Source organism: Sinocyclocheilus grahami, unplaced genomic scaffold (genome assembly GCF_001515645.1).
Source record: "Sinocyclocheilus grahami isolate Dianchi unplaced genomic scaffold, SAMN03320097.WGS_v1.1 scaffold1263.1, whole genome shotgun sequence".
Lineage (NCBI taxonomy): Eukaryota > Metazoa > Chordata > Actinopteri > Cypriniformes > Cyprinidae > Sinocyclocheilus > Sinocyclocheilus grahami.
Window position 1 is genome coordinate 533,360 of NW_015506442.1, and position 17,544 is coordinate 550,903.

General features: G+C 36.9%; 1 pseudogene; it reads left to right on the forward strand.

The window, feature by feature from the left end:
- The window catches only part of LOC107568616 (putative nuclease HARBI1), a 19,661-nt pseudogene extending 3,764 nt beyond the window's left edge, over positions 1 to 15,897 (forward strand).
- Positions 15,898 to 17,544: the final 1,647 nt, after the last annotated feature.

Sequence of the window (17,544 nt, forward strand, 5' to 3'; positions counted from 1 at the left end):
TTTCAGAAAGGCGGGGCATAGAGGAGAAACAATAATGTACATTATATGGAAAATAATGTGTTTTTTTTACCTTAAACCGCATAAACACATTGCATTACACCAAATACACAACATAATGTTCTTTTTAGCAACGTCATATGGCCCCTTTAATAGTTTTAGTTTTAGTAAATTATAACAACATTGGTTCATTGCTGTAATATCAATTTAATAATTTATTAGGTAAGTGATTATAATGTAAGTTAATACAGAGAGTGCTTTTTTTCAAATAAACTTGGAACTACATAGAAAGGTTTAGAAATGTACAACTTTAAAACAAATAAAAGTTAAATATTTAATATTGTGCAATATGTGACTAATCAAATGTAAGTAAATGAGTGTCACTGATCATGTGAATCTTTGCACAGGCACAGTCAGATGTTCTTCTCTTTGTATCATCTCAAATCATGCTGGAGATCATCGGGTTTTGAGGAAAATATCTTGCCTTGTTTCATTGCTATTCCCACAGCATCTGCTCAGGTAAGTGACATCTCATGACCTTTACAATCTCTTTTTTTCCCCCCACTGTGCTCGAGCAGAACATCATCCGTATTTCAGTTTCTTCAGCTCTGTTTCTAAGCCTAGTGAGCCTAGACAAGATTTGAAGGAATTGCAATTACATGTCTGACATGGAAAATTACACAACCAAACACACAAAAAAAAACTGCATTTCATCTGTGGTGTATTTCACTCAGGGTGCTGCCTACCCAGGTAACATTCTCACAACATTCGCTAACCTTTTATTAAAAATTATAAATGCTAAGACAAAATGTTCTTAAAGTAATGTTTATGGAATGTTCTTACAATTGTATTAATATTTGATATACATTCTCATAACGTTGAGAGAAAACGTTCCTAGAACAACATTCTCGGAATGTCCTTATGATGTTATTTGCACTTGATGAACGTTTTCGTAATGTTGAGAGAAAACATTCTTAGAATATAAAAAATTGTCGAATAGCTTTATATTTTGGGTGAAAATTAAGTTAGTAGAACATTGTAAGAAACATTTTGGGAACCTTTAAATAATGTTATAATCACAACAAAAAATAAATAGACATTTTAACATTCTGAGAATATAAAAAAGATTTCAAATAATGTTATATTTATTTTGAAAATAAAATTAGTAACTATACATATCAACATTTTAAAACAATGTTCCCACCACGTTTTTTTGTTACCCAAGTAAGTAGACAGTAAACAACAGGGAAGTTCTGTTTTGGAACACAGCCGGAGTCTCTTTCTCCTCCCGTCCTCCATTTCTGGCCTCATGCCGACCAACTGCTCTCAAAACACACAGTTCTGGAGTTTTGGGAGTGCGCGCATACACACACATGTACGTATGCGGAGTGTGAGCGCGCTGTAAACAGCTACTTTTGTGTTTCAACAATGATTTTTATCAGGACGAACTTAGAAGGTCTTATTTTGTAAGATGGATCCATAACTTTTTTTTTCACAAGTGTATTTAAAAAAATCTTTTATAGAGTTGTATATACAGTTTTTTTCTAGGTTGAATTATATAAAATATATTTATTTTTATTGAATGTTTATTGAATCTGTATCTGCCATATATTAATCTGTGAAGCTGATATGGCAACAAATTTATGTTCGAAAAACTTTATAGGAATAGTGATTTAAAATGTTTCTAAAATGTTAAAATATACAGTTTTCTTGTTATGATTAGAACGTTATTTAAAATGTCATAATAACGTTAGCACAACTAGGGTTGCAAAGGTGTTTTGTTTTTTTTGTGGAAATTTTCAGATACTTTTGGAAGATTTACAGAAATGTTTCACTCTCTTTACTAACAGTATAATATTATTTTAATGTTTATTTGTAATTATTCCAATAACTTGTCAAATCAAATATAAACAATCTTTAAAATGTTGTTGGAATACTACAAATAATTGTTCAAAGCAAATATCTTTACTAACAAAACTAACCGTTTGTGTTTCATGGAAGCCATACTAGTTCGGAACGTGAAATTGAGAAAATGATGATGACAAAGTTTTCATTTTTTAGCATTTTCCATTTACATTTATGCATTTGGCAGATGCTTTTATTCAATGTAACTTACATTGCATTGAACCAGTTCATGCATTTTCTGGGGCTCAAACCCATGGCGTTACTAGTGCAGTTAGGAACTACAGAAATACATATTTTTATCTATCAAATCATATTCACACTTCTGCATATTCACACTGTCTCCTTTTGTGTTCTAGGGAAGAAGAACATTCAGTTTCTGCCCATTAATGAATCCTGTGCTCTGTCTGAACAAATCCCCTGAGAAAACACACACAGCACTGCAGAGTCCCTCAAGGACTAGAAGACAGACGAGAAAAACGCAGAATTGTTGCGTAAATAATATAAGACAAAGAGCAAATTGTCTTGATTTCATGCTTGTTTACAGGACAGATAATATTGTCATGGTTTCTCGGGGCTTGGTTCCCAGTGTTTATTTTCCGTCAAACGTGTATGGCATTAGCAACCATGCCGCCATCTGTCAGATCCCATGCTCCATCATACATCAATATTAGCCGCATTTCATTAATTCCAAACAGGTTTGTTTCTTTCAAAGATAATTTCCAATAACACACACCCGGAGGAAGGTAATGATATTAAAGCACTTTAAAACAATTCAACAAGGGTAATCATCTGAAGACATTGTTCATTCAAAGAAAGGTTTTCCTATGAATTAATTAGTAGAAAAGTCCATTTCTGCTCTGCCTCTCCTATAGGAAAAAAATATCCTACTCACATTCCTGGGGGAGTCATAAAACCAGTGATATCATGATTAGTTGTCATGGTGACCAAGGGGGGGATGGTGTTCAGCAGAAATCCTGGCATCCAGTTTATTGAGTGAGGGGACTGTGACGATTTGTTAATCTAATGAATAATTGATTTGTTAAATCAAATAAAAATTAGTGTGTCAGATTGGTCGAGACGCTACACTGGCTACAGAATCGCCCTGACTGATTTGCAACTTTCCCTTAAATACTACCAGAACAAAGACAGAGAAATCTTTAAATCAGTTGTAAAAACATAAAAGAAAAGGGAAAGAGGGAGAGGCAGAGAGGCCAGGGGGAGAAGGGGGTCATAAATGGGCGAGGAGAGAGCCGTTGTTTGCTCTCTTTGAAGATTTCTTCTCCAGATAAGTTTTATTGTTTTATTGCATGGTGTCTGTTTTGTGTGAGTTCCTGAGTATTGGTTTCATGAAGAGTTAATTTCATAAGGAAATAAATTCAATCCTTTCAACATCGTATATGCATGATGCAGCTGACACAGAATAGCATACACTGTTTACGTTCAGTGGATACTCTCCAAAATGGCACCAGGGTGACGCGGAGGAGACAAATTGTTGAATAAAGTTGTTATTTTTGTTTTCTTTTGCGCACAAAAAGTATTCTCGATGCTTCATAAAATTACGGTTGAACCCCTGATGTCACATGGATTATTTTACCGACCTCCTTGCTACGTCTCTGGACCTTGATCGTGGTAGTTACATTGCTGTCTATGGGAGGGTCAGAGAGCTCTCAGAATTCATCAAAAATATCTTAATTTGTGTTCCGAAGATGAACTGAGGTATTACGGATTTGGAACGACTTGAGGGTGAGTAATTAATGACAGAATTTTCATTTTTGGGTGAAGTAACCCTTTAATGTGTTATTTCTCGTATGCCACAATGTTCAGATTTGACAGGGAACAGCAAAAATTTTACTTTTTGTAAGAAAAGAAGTTGACAAAAAGATTGAATCCAATATTTGGTGATAATATAGCATAATAAGTGATTTATAAGCAATTTTTTGAGGCCGGGTCATTTTTGTCCGGGAACACCACATCTGTGACTTTGTGCCATTTTGTACAAAATAAAAGCCTTTCAAAACAAACTCCCTGATTAAACATTAAAGCACACTAGTGTGATAAACAGTGCAAATTTTCATCAGTTTATATTTAATATTGTGAAAATTATTCATAAATAATGCTTTTTTCACTCAAAAAATTAGGTGCCTACTCTCAGATAAATGAAGCCTACGATTAATCAGATGCAAATATAAATACAAAACCAGTCCTAAATGAAAGAAAAGAAGTTGACAAAACGATTGAATCCAATATTTGGAGATAATATAGCATAATGAGTGATTTATAAGCATTTTTTTGAGGCCGGGTCATTTTTGACCGGGAGCATCGTAAGTGTGATAGGGTTTTGATAGGGTATATATATATATCACAGTTTCCACACAAAAAAATTAAGCAGCACAACTGTTTTCAACATTAATAATTACAAATGTTTCTTGAGAACTACTGTAGTGTATATTTTACTTAATATAAAGGTCAGGGTTAAAAATTTGAAACATTTAACAACTATCTTTGTCCTCAGCTTCACAAAAGTTCTGAATCCCAAAGTTGTTTTTTTAGCTTTTTAACTACTGTATATAAAAACCCCCTGCATACTCATGTATCCTCCAATGGCAAATCTACCATTTCAAGCCATCAGAAATTCCTTTTTATATCAGTCATGATATTGCTCTGCCATTTCTTCTGGTTTTTGAAGCTAGATTTAGGGCAACAGTGAAGATCTTCCGTCAGGCTCTAATAAGCGGCTAACTTATTAAATGTCACGCTGATCAGATGAACGTAAAAATATTTCTACATTTCTTATTCACATGAGACATCTTTTTTAAAATTTATATTCTGCCGAAAACAAAATCAATTTGAGAGCCAATTTATTCACAGAGAAAAAAAGAGACGATTCTGAGGTCTGGAGGAAAATCAAACATGTTTCATTTAGTTATAGAGTGTGAATGTTGCATCATCAGCCAATGCAAACATCATGACATTTAGAGCTTCGTGAATATGTGCTTGAATGTTTAATTTATCTGTATCAAGGGCATTGGAAAGTCATAATAGGTCAAATTGTTTTGTAAAAGTTTGAAGTATGCAAACTAATAAAGACTTCTGTGAGGTTTGACCAAAAATCTGTATTATGTTTGTTTTTGTTTTTTCCCCCTGACTGGGCCTTTATATGAATCAGAATGCATGAGCATGCACAGTTGCAGAACCACTGCATTAATCACAAACATGCTACATGTAGCATGAGCAGTTACAATTTCATAATTTAAAGTGCCCCTATTATGCTATTTCCAATTTTGCCTTTCATGCAGTGTGTAATGTATGTGAATGTAAACAATCTGCAAAGTTGTAAAGCCGAAAGTGCACATTAAATAAAGTTATTGTCTCCTAAAATAAAAAAATCGACTACACGGGGTAACATATTTGCATAATTCCTGCCTATGTCCTACGTTGGTCGGCAGCAAACAACTCGACTCACCCTCAAACACGTCATTTTACTAACGACTGCTTCTCTAATGCTGCGTTCCAGAAAACTCGAAATTCAGATTTTTCCCACCTACTACTTGGAAACAACGTCTGGAACACTATTTGAAGTCGATATCCGACCTGTGTATATACGACTTCAGTAAAAAATGTGACGTCATTGCTTCCAATGAGCATAGTGTGGAGCTACCTTATGTCAAACTTAAAAACATTAGACATTAAGCTTATGAAATTATACCTTCATTTTAGCTTATCGTCAGCTGTTTTCAAAACAAAAGGCAGCATTTTATGTTCATTTTTTCCTGTTTCTGATGAGACAATTTGGTCAATATGATAACGTGACATGCGATCAACTTGAACTCACTAAGGTGTGAAGCGGACATTTCAACTCGGATGTTCCCTCTTCCAAACTTGTCTTGAATGTGGCATAATCTCGGGGAGTTTAACGCAGGATTCACAAAACGCTTGCTCTTGAAAAATGGCTCAGTACTCTGTTTATTTAGACCAGCTGGCTCCACTGAATCACAATCTGTAAGTATGATAAATAATAAATATTTCCTATCGAGCGTTCAAAATAACTATGGAAATGGGCGTATCATTTCCAACATGCGCTGAACACAGTAGACCAATCACAACAGACTGAGCCATCTGACCAATCAGAGTAGAGTAGGCTCACGGAAAGGAGGCTTTTAGAGAGACTGAATCTTAGAACTGCTTCAAATGAATCACTTGAGGATCGTTGGAAAATGAGGTGATATTAAATGCATATTTTGAGAAAGCGAAAGTGTTTTTTAACCTTGCATATATCTAATCCTATTGTAGCAGACTCCCAAAACTTTATTAGGAACCTTAAAAATGGCATAATAGAGGCACTTTAAATGTGACCTATTATGCCCCTTTATACAAGATGTAAAATAAGTCTCTGATGTCGAGTGTGTATGTGAAGTTTTAGCTCAAAATACCCCACAGATAGTTTTTTATAGCTTGTTGAAAATGCCACTTTTAGGGTATGAGCCAAAACGCGCTGTTTTTGTGTTTGTCCCTATAAATGCAAATGAGCTGGTGCTCCTGCCTCCCTTTTCAGAAGAGGACGAAGCTTCAAGATCTCATGCTCCCGCATACCGGCAACAACAAAACACAAGTCCCACTTGTGTTTATGAGCTCGACAAATTCAAGTGGTCGACTTCACATGCAATCATTCTGGTAGCACATGAAGGCAGCATCAGTGAAAACAGGCAGAGACAATTGTAGCTTTAGCAAAATAGCCTTACAAAGTGCCAAGAAGCTCTTTCAGAAATTTGGAAAACAAATTATAACACGTGATACTTAATTTGTCTGGAGCTGACGTTCACGAAGCGTTGGTATCGATCCCTCTTTCAGAAGCAACCTTTGCACAACTCCAGCACTGAACTGACCCTAGTTTGTGAGGCAGTCCGGCATAAAATGATTAGCACAAACATATAGGACTTTTCCTTTGAAAATGAAATTTAACCACCATGTCATCAGCGGTCTATGGATACTCCTATGTTCATTGGTGCATCCCAACACACGACACTTGTAATGCCTCTTTGGCACTGACATTGTATCTCCAGCAGCTACAGCAAGAAAACAGTAATGGCGGACTGCTACTTCTCACTCAGGGCTGTGTCTATGCTAATAGGGCAGAGAGCATCACAAATGGGTTAGTCTTTTCCATAAGATGACATGTATGTAGGGAGAAATCTGGAACCGCTCGTTTGGAGAAACTGTTTATGATTTATTGGGATTATAAAAAAAATGTGTGGGTGGATTTTTACCATTACCATAGTTGTTTTCATACACTGCGGCCACACAACTGTGTTCAAAGTGATTTTTGCATAATAGGTAATCTTTAAAGCAAACACAGAATTGTCTTTATGCAAATATAAATACAAAACCAGTCCTAAATGAAAGAAAAGAAGTTGACAAAAAGATTGAATCCAATATTTGGTGATAATATAGCATAATAAGTGATTTATAAGCAATTTTTTGAGGCCGGGTCATTTTTGTCCGGGAACACCACATCTGTGACTTTTTGCCATTTTGTACAAAATAAAAGCCTTTCAAAACAAACTCCCTGATTAAACATTAAAGCACACTAGTGTGATAAACAGTGCAAATTTTCATCAGTTTATATTTAATATTGTGAAAATTATTCATAAATAATGCTTTTTTCACTCAAAAAATTAGGTGCCTACTCTCAGATAAATGAAGCCTACGATTAATCAGATGCAAATATAAATACAAAACCAGTCCTAAATGAAAGAAAAGAAGTTGACAAAACGATTGAATCCAATATTTGGAGATAATATAGCATAATGAGTGATTTATAAGCATTTTTTTGAGGCCGGGTCATTTTTGACCGGGAGCATCGTAAGTGTGATAGGGTTTTGATAGGGTATATATATATATCACAGTTTCCACACAAAAAAATTAAGCAGCACAACTGTTTTCAACATTAATAATTACAAATGTTTCTTGAGAACTACTGTAGTGTATATTTTACTTAATATAAAGGTCAGGGTTAAAAATTTGAAACATTTAACAACTATCTTTGTCCTCAGCTTCACAAAAGTTCTGAATCCCAAAGTTGTTTTTTTAGCTTTTTAACTACTGTATATAAAACCCCCCTGCATACTCATGTATCCTCCAATGGCAAATCTACCATTTCAAGCCATCAGAAATTCCTTTTTATATCAGTCATGATATTGCTCTGCCATTTCTTCTGGTTTTTGAAGCTAGATTTAGGGCAACAGTGAAGATCTTCCGTCAGGCTCTAATAAGCGGCTAACTTATTAAATGTCACGCTGATCAGATGAAGGTAAAAATATTTCTACATTTCTTATTCACATGAGACATCTTTTTTAAAATTTATATTCTGCCGAAAACAAAATCAATTTGAGAGGCAATTTATTCACAGAGAAAAAAAGAGACGATTCTGAGGTCTGGAGGAAAATCAAACATGTTTCATTTAGTTATAGAGTGTGAATGTTGCATCATCAGCCAATGCAAACATCATGACATTTAGAGCTTCGTGAATATGTGCTTGAATGTTTAATTTATCTGTATCAAGGGCATTGGAAAGTCATAATAGGTCAAATTGTTTTGTAAAAGTTTGAAGTATGCAAACTAATAAAGACTTCTGTGAGGTTTGACCAAAAATCTGTATTATGTTTGTTTTTGTTTTTTCCCCCTGACTGGGCCTTTATATGAATCAGAATGCATGAGCATGCACAGTTGCAGAACCACTGCATTAATCACAAACATGCTACATGTAGCATGAGCAGTTACAATTTCATAATTTAAAGTGCCCCTATTATGCTATTTCCAATTTTACCTTTCATGCAGTGTGTAATGTATGTGAATGTAAACAATCTGCAAAGTTGTAAAGCCGAAAGTGCACATTAAATAAAGTTATTGTCTCCTAAAATAAAAAAATCGACTACACGGGGTAACATATTTGCATAATTCCTGCCTATGTCCTACGTTGGTCGGCAGCAAACAACTCGACTCACCCTCAAACACGTCATTTTACTAACGACTGCTTCTCTAATGCTGCGTTCCAGAAAACTCGAAATTCAGATTTTTCCCACCTACTACTTGGAAACAACGTCTGGAACACTATTTGAAGTCGATATCCGACCTGTGTATATACGACTTCAGTAAAAAATGTGACGTCATTGCTTCCAATGAGCATAGTGTGGAGCTACCTTATGTCAAACTTAAAAACATTAGACATTAAGCTTATGAAATTATACCTTCATTTTAGCTTATCGTCAGCTGTTTTCAAAACAAAAGGCAGCATTTTATGTTCATTTTTTCCTGTTTCTGATGAGACAATTTGGTCAATATGATAACGTGACATGCGATCAACTTGAACTCACTAAGGTGTGAAGCGGACATTTCAACTCGGATGTTCCCTCTTCCAAACTTGTCTTGAATGTGGCATAATCTCGGGGAGTTTAACGCAGGATTCACAAAACGCTTGCTCTTGAAAAATGGCTCAGTACTCTGTTTATTTAGACCAGCTGGCTCCACTGAATCACAATCTGTAAGTATGATAAATAATAAATATTTCCTATCGAGCGTTCAAAATAACTATGGAAATGGGCGTATCATTTCCAACATGCGCTGAACACAGTAGACCAATCACAACAGACTGAGCCATCTGACCAATCAGAGTAGAGTAGGCTCACGGAAAGGAGGCTTTTAGAGAGACTGAATCTTAGAAAATGAATCAATGAATCACTTGAGGATCGTTGGAAAATGAGGTGATATTAAATGCATATTTTGAGAAAGCGAAAGTGTTTTGCATATATCCATATATCTAATCCTATTGTAGCAGACTCCCAAAACTTTATTAGGAACCTTAAAAATGGCATAATAGAGGCACTTTAAATGTGACCTATTATGCCCCTTTATACAAGATGTAAAATAAGTCTCTGATGTCGAGTGTGTATGTGAAGTTTTAGCTCAAAATACCCCACAGATAGTTTTTTATAGCTTGTTGAAAATGCCACTTTTAGGGTATGAGCCAAAACGCGCTGTTTTTGTGTTTGTCCCTATAAATGCAAATGAGCTGGTGCTCCTGCCTCCCTTTTCAGAAGAGGACGAAGCTTCAAGATCTCATGCTCCCGCATACCGGCAACAACAAAACACAAGTCCCACTTGTGTTTATGAGCTCGACAAATTCAAGTGGTCGACTTCACATGCAATCATTCTGGTAGCACATGAAGGCAGCATCAGTGAAAACAGGCAGAGACAATTGTAGCTTTAGCAAAATAGCCTTACAAAGTGCCAAGAAGCTCTTTCAGAAATTTGGAAAACAAATTATAACACGTGATACTTAATTTGTCTGGAGCTGACGTTCACGAAGCGTTGGTATCGATCCCTCTTTCAGAAGCAACCTTTGCACAACTCCAGCACTGAACTGACCCTAGTTTGTGAGGCAGTCCGGCATAAAATGATTAGCACAAACATATAGGACTTTTCCTTTGAAAATGAAATTTAACCACCATGTCATCAGCGGTCTATGGATACTCCTATGTTCATTGGTGCATCCCAACACACGACACTTGTAATGCCTCTTTGGCACTGACATTGTATCTCCAGCAGCTACAGCAAGAAAACAGTAATGGCGGACTGCTACTTCTCACTCAGGGCTGTGTCTATGCTAATAGGGCAGAGAGCATCACAAATGGGTTAGTCTTTTCCATAAGATGACATGTATGTAGGGAGAAATCTGGAACCGCTCGTTTGGAGAAACTGTTTATGATTTATTGGGATTATAAAAAAAATGTGTGGGTGGATTTTTACCATTACCATAGTTGTTTTCATACACTGCGGCCACACAACTGTGTTCAAAGTGATTTTTGCATAATAGGTAATCTTTAAAGCAAACACAGAATTGTCTTTGTGGAAGTATGCTACATAAAGCCAAGTTCACACTATACAACTTTAAACGTCGGCAGATCGCTGTGCTGTTCAGACTACATGACTTGCTGTCTGTCTTGAAGTCTTTGTGGTGTTCACACTATGTAAATGATCCACAACTGGGGGTCACACACTACATGAGCTGACAAAAATTCTGTCACCCAATGACTCTAGACGGCCCCCAAACCACGTTTTGTCATGAAAACACACACGAGAATTTGAACAGAAATGATGCAAAACATCAAGTGAAACAGGAGATGTTTATTTGAAAATGGACATCGGGAAGAAATTTGTCCTGCAAGCTGTTTGCATGATGATTTGTTCTGAAAAATGTTGCTCCATTTCTTGTGTTCAAACTTTCCTTAAAGCTATGTTGCTACTGATGTTTTTCCTTCTGCTGACCTCAACCCATGCCTTGCTCTCTCATTGGCTGTAGCTAATCGCTACACCTGACACCATGTGATGTAGAGTCAGCCGACAAGTCCAGATATTTGACATGCTAGATATTTGTTTGGCATCAGTGAGCCTCTTTGATGCGTCGTTGAGTAGTTTAGACATAAAGATTGTCAAGCGCTGATCACCCACTGATTTTACCCGATCACAGCTCGACCTGTCAGCGAGCTTGTTGACTTGCAAATCTGGCTTAAAGACGTAGTTCATTTCCAGAATGAAAATTCTGTCATCATTTACTCACCTCCACTTGTTCCAAACCTGAATGAGTTTCTTTCTTCTGTTGAACACAAAATAAGATATTTAGACATTTTTTTTGTATCCGAACAGTTCATGGGCACCATTGACTTCCATAATATTTTTTTTCCTACTATGGAAGTCAATGGTGCCCATCAACTGTTCGGACACTAACTTTATTTTGGAACAAATTTAGGGTGGGTAAATGATGACATAATTTTCATTCTGGAAGTGAACTACTCCTTTAAAATCCTGTAGTGTGAACTTGGCTTAAAATATCTACACGAAACTAAAACAGCGGATGGGCTGAATGAGAACGCAAATTCACTCTTTGGCAGTAGGTGGCACTTATGGAACAGCGGCAATATAGCATTTTCGGTTATTTAATAAGTTATTAAATCAGATACAGAAGCACATAAGATTACATTTATTTGAATGCATTTGTGAGAGTGTGATTGCGTGTTAATTAGTCCTGTCTCTACTAATAGTGATGCTGTGGGTTTTAATTACTTCAAAAACACAAAGAAATACTTGCTAACTTTTCACTTTTCAGCTATTTGACTGGTAAAAGCGTTGACAATAAGATTTTGTTTTTGTGTGCACACAATCTGTATGTTGTGTGTGAGCTACTGTCTGTGTCACAAATCTGGTGGGTTAGCTTCAGGCCGATTGCCACTAGAGGTTATTCTCCCATTACATTGACTCTCACACCACACAGACTGTTACACATCACCCTGGACTGCATTTCCCATCAACCATTGCACTGATTACACGCACACAGCTGAATGCACTGATCACACACACACACACACACACAGCTGAATCCAATCAGACATGCTACATACATTACACTCAGAATTTCATCTTACTTTTTGACCAAATAAATATTAGCATCTGCAACAAATTGCATATTTTTACTCAGTTTGAGTCTCTGTATACAAATGTTCCTCCATATTTTCACTGTATCATACTATATGAGCCATAAAAGCCTGATGTTTCAAGTATTCTGCTCAACAAAAAAACTTATTTTCAATAAATTGTTCAATTTCAAAAATTATATTTGTCATACTATTATTTAATATGTCAGGTTTTTCAGCAAACCCTTTAGACCTCATGCATATGTAAATATGCATGAGGTCTAAAGGGTTTGCTGAAAAACCTGACATATGAAATAATGATCTTTGCACTCTGATCCTTTGACCAGCGGCTCCCATCAGTGCTCCAGCAGAGAGGATGATGGGAACTCAGAGAATTGAATTACTCTGACAGCATTCGGTTTGCTCCATCACAAACAACACACAGGCCCTGACATGCATGACAGGTGGGTACGAGCAATGCCTGCTTAGGATGTACAGTGTCTTTAGAGAATTATAGGAATGGATGAGAGGAACGGCATTTAAACAGGAAGAAACTTCTGTGGCAAATGAATCAGGTGTGGCCCAAAAAATGGTCTTGGGTTGCTATTTGTTATTATTTGCAAATAAATTAAAAGATACTTATAAGAAGTATCTTCTGCTCACCAGTGCAGCATTTATTTGATCAAAAATACACAAAAAATGTTGAAATGTTATTACAATTTAAAATAACTGTTTTCTATGTGAATATATTGTGAAATGTAATTCATTCATTTGATGCAAAGCTGCATTTTTAGCATCTTTACTCCAGTCTTAAGTGTCACATGATCCTTAAGAAATTCTAATATGCTAAATTGCTGCTCAGGAAACATCTCTGATTATAATCAATGTTGAAAACAGTTCTGCTGCTTCATATATTTGTGGAAACCATGATGCATTTTATTTTTCTGGATATTTTTAGAGCAACATTTTATTTGAAATAGAAATCTTTCGTGACATTACAAATGTCTTTACTCTCACTTTTGAACAATTTGATGCATTCTTGATGATTAAAAGCATTCATTTCTTTTTTTTTTTAAATCTTTCTGACCCCAAACCATAGGCAGCATGAAACATGAAACTTACTCCGGTAAACCCCAGTATAGTTTGACATTCACACGCCACTAATGACAAAGCCTAAAAAAAGATACACCTTAAACAACTATTTGGGGGAAAAAAATAGTCAATTTTAATTGACCCCGAATCTGTAAAGGCAGAAAGAGAGAATCCATTATTTTATTCAGTGAGTTTGCAGTACTAGAATGTTCTGTTCTTCATTGTTTGGGAACACAGTGTTTATCTGCTCACATTATCCATCCTAATGGTTTCCTAAACTGCATAACGGTTATATTGGCTACCTTCTTGCTGTTATAACATGTAATCTAAACATAAAAAATAATCTATACAAGTACATTCGAGATGTGTCAAGATGCAATTGATAATGTTGCCAAAGGGGGCGTTAACTAACAATTGTCATTTTGATGCAACAGCTGAAGAGAATCTTGCTGAGAAAGTTAAGTAAACTGTTGACATGTTTATATCAGTGACCTGAAAGCTAACAGACCTGGGGCCTGTACCATGAAGCCAGATTAGCTGGCTAGCCATGGAAATGTTCAGTTTAGTTTGCGCCAACTCTGGGTTTTAGGTACTATGAAGGTAGCTCGGCTTTAATTGTTGTTTGTCGCCGTGGTATCTTATGCTGCACGACTAACCTGCTCTGGGGCAGGTTATGTTCTGGATTCGAGGTCTCAGACTGAAATTTGACCAATCAGCTGTTATCAAAGAAACATATAGGTGACGTCACATATCCCAGTGTCTGTTGCAGTGGCTTCACCTTTTCTACCAAATCCTGTGGACATCTCCACACAAATTGTTAGACGAGCACTTCGTAGAGAGGGACAGACAAAATCCCCTAGCTTTTCCTGATACTTACTTGTATGAAAGATACAGATTCTCTGCGGAAGGAATCTCTTATATTTGCAAACTTCTTGAGCCGCTCATAACAAATGTGACACGTCGAAGTCATGCCCTTACTGTACCGCAAATGGTGTGTATTGCGTTGATTCTTTTTGCAAGTGGTACGTACTAACATGCGGTCGGTGATGCAGAGAACCTTGGGAAAAACACGGTTTGTCGAATCATTCGCAAGGTGGTCCTCGCACTGCAGGGGTACATAAATAGCTTCATATTGTTCCCCGGACATTTATCGACCATGTCCATAAAAGAGGGCTTTTATAAAATTGCCGGTAAGATTGACAGGGTGACATCACATGAACAGATTTACTTTTATACATTCACTTTTTTTTCTCCTCAAAAAAGCTGATTTCACTTAGACCACTTAAATTATAAAATACAGTACATGTTAATATTATTGTAAATCTTTTTTTATTATTATTAATTTTATGATAAGATTCCCTAGAGTCATAGGAGCAATAGACTGCACACATGTTGCAATCTGCACAGCTCTTGGAGAACATGAGGCAGATTATGTGAATAGAAAGTCCTTTCACAGCCTCAATGTTCAGGTAGGTGTACTACACATGCAAGATGATTTTTATTTTCAGTGAGATGAATCATTAACACATATGAAAATGATCTACTGTACATTGCCATTTAATCTACAGATGACTTGTGATCATGAATGCATGATCACACGCTTGAATGCCAAATGGCCTGGCTCAGTGCATGACAAATTTTTTGTGACTCTGTTTTGTGTCATCGCTTTGAGGAAGGCAAGTTAAATTTGGAACAGTACAAAACAATTGAAAGTGTTCGTTTTAATTGACAAAGCAAAAGTTATAAAATGTTCCCCTTTTCTGTTCTGTGACAGGGCTTTTTGATGGCCTGTTGGTAGGAGACAGGGGTTATGCATGCCAGAGATTTTTACTAACCCCCTATCCTTACCCTCAGACAAGGCCACAAAACGGCTTCAATGTTGCCCTCAGTAAAATCAGGGTCAAGATCGAGATGACCTTTGGCATCCTAAAGGCACATTTCAACTGCCTTTGGCGGTTAAGGGTGTCGCCAAAGCGGGCATCACAGATAGTGGCTGCATGTGCCATTCTGCACAATATAGCCACTATCAGAAAGGAGCGAGTACCACCACGAAACCAGCTTCTCCCCGATGAAATTGACCCATCACACTTGACCACCCAGCTGGCGCAGCTGTCAGAGATGCAATCACCATACAATATTTTACTTAATAAAAGCACATTGAAACTGCAGATGGGTCTCAAATGGTTTTGTTGTTTATGCGGCTAGGGAGGGAGAAAGAGAAAGTTGCATTAATAAAGTATTCTGTGTTCATACTAATGTGTTGCTTGGTTTACTAAGTTCACATACTGAGATCTGTTTTTCCAGCTGTTTGATCTCCAATTAAATTTTTTTTAATTTGGAGGCTCCTCAGCTCACAGTCCAGCTCCTTTAGTGTGCAGTCCAATTCTAGGCTCCTTTTGTAAAGGGCCCTGACTGAGTCAGTTTCCACCTGAAACATAATTCCACCACAAAGTATCATTACACGTTTTCTTAAAGGGATAGTTTACCCAAAAATGAAAATGTGATGTTTATCTCCTTACCCCCAGGGCATCCAAGATGTAGGTGTCTTTGTTTCTTCAGTAGAACACAAACGAAGATTTTTAACTCAAACCGCTGCAGTCTGTCAGTCTTATAATGGAGGTGAATGGGAATCATGTCTTTGAGAGTAAAAAAAAAACATACACAAACAAAACCAAATTAAACCCTGCGGCTCGTGACGATACATTGATGTTTAAAGACACAAAACGATCGGTCTGTGCAAGAAACTGAACAGTATTTATATAGTTTTTTTTTAGCTCCGCCACCTATCTCTCAAATGGACCATTGGCACTCTATCTACAATCTCAATTAGGAGTGTCAATGGTCCACTTGAGAGATAGGTGGCGGTAATGCACTTACAAGTCTGTGATCCGCTGTAAAGCAAGAAGAAGAAGACGCCTCATGCACCTGCTGTTAAGAACGCGCTCAGGACAGTTTGGACATTGCGTGAATCAGAGGTAAAAAAATTATATTAATACTGTTCAGTTTCTTGCACAGACTGATCATTTTGTGTCTTTACACATCAATGTATCATCACGAGCCGCAGGGTTTAATTTGGTTTTGTTTGTGGATGTTTTTTTTTTACTCTCAAAGCTGTGATTCCTATTCACCTCCATTATAAGACTGACAGACTGCAACGGTTTGTGTTAAAAATCTTCGTTTGTGTTCTGCTGAAGAAACAAAGCCACCTACATCATGGATGCCCTGGGGGTAAGCAGATAAACATAACATTTTCAGTTTTGGGTTAACTATCCCTTTAAGGCAAGTCAAATCACAAATGGCATGACTTAAAGGGGTCCTATTATGCTCTTTTACAAAGTCTTGATTTTGTTTTTGGGGTGTACTAGAACATGCTCTCATGCTTGGTGGTTCGAAAAACGCATTATTTTTCACATAATTTACATTATTAAAATACCTTTCTCCCCAGGCTGGCACAAACGGCTTGATTAGTTCCGGCTTTGATGAAGGTCCGCCTTCCGAAAAACAAAATGTGTTGTGATTGGTTCGCTGTCCCAGTGCGTTGTGATTGGCGAACAGCTTAGACGGTGTTTCAGTACTGCCCCGCCTCTTGCTCTGTCTTTCAACAAAAGCTTTTGGCGAATCTTGCACTTCTCACTCATGATGTGGAAGCTGTCCTCAGTAAACTGCGCAGCACACAATAGCAAATTGGGGTTACAATGCTCAGGAACAGAGTTAAAAAGTAAATTGCAACCACTGTTTCCTGACATCATCCGCTTTCGGAAGTGAAAAAAAAACAGCGTTTCAGGCTGCCGTGCACCAGACGAGAAGCGCAGCGTTGCGCCACGTCTTTAAAATTCGAACACATTATTTTCTATTAGTGTAGGCACACCGGCGGTGCTGTTCGGCGTCTGTCCTAATATACCTCTGTAAATAAATACAATTTAAATTCACGTCTCGCACACTTAAATGCCCTTTGTATGAAACATATACGCTCCCTTCAAACTGGAATCATGGAGGACTATCCGATAATGTCCACTTCGCAGGGCGCTTACAGTAAAATATAGCAAACGTATGAAGCAATAAGAGAAACATACAAAATGTGCAGAGC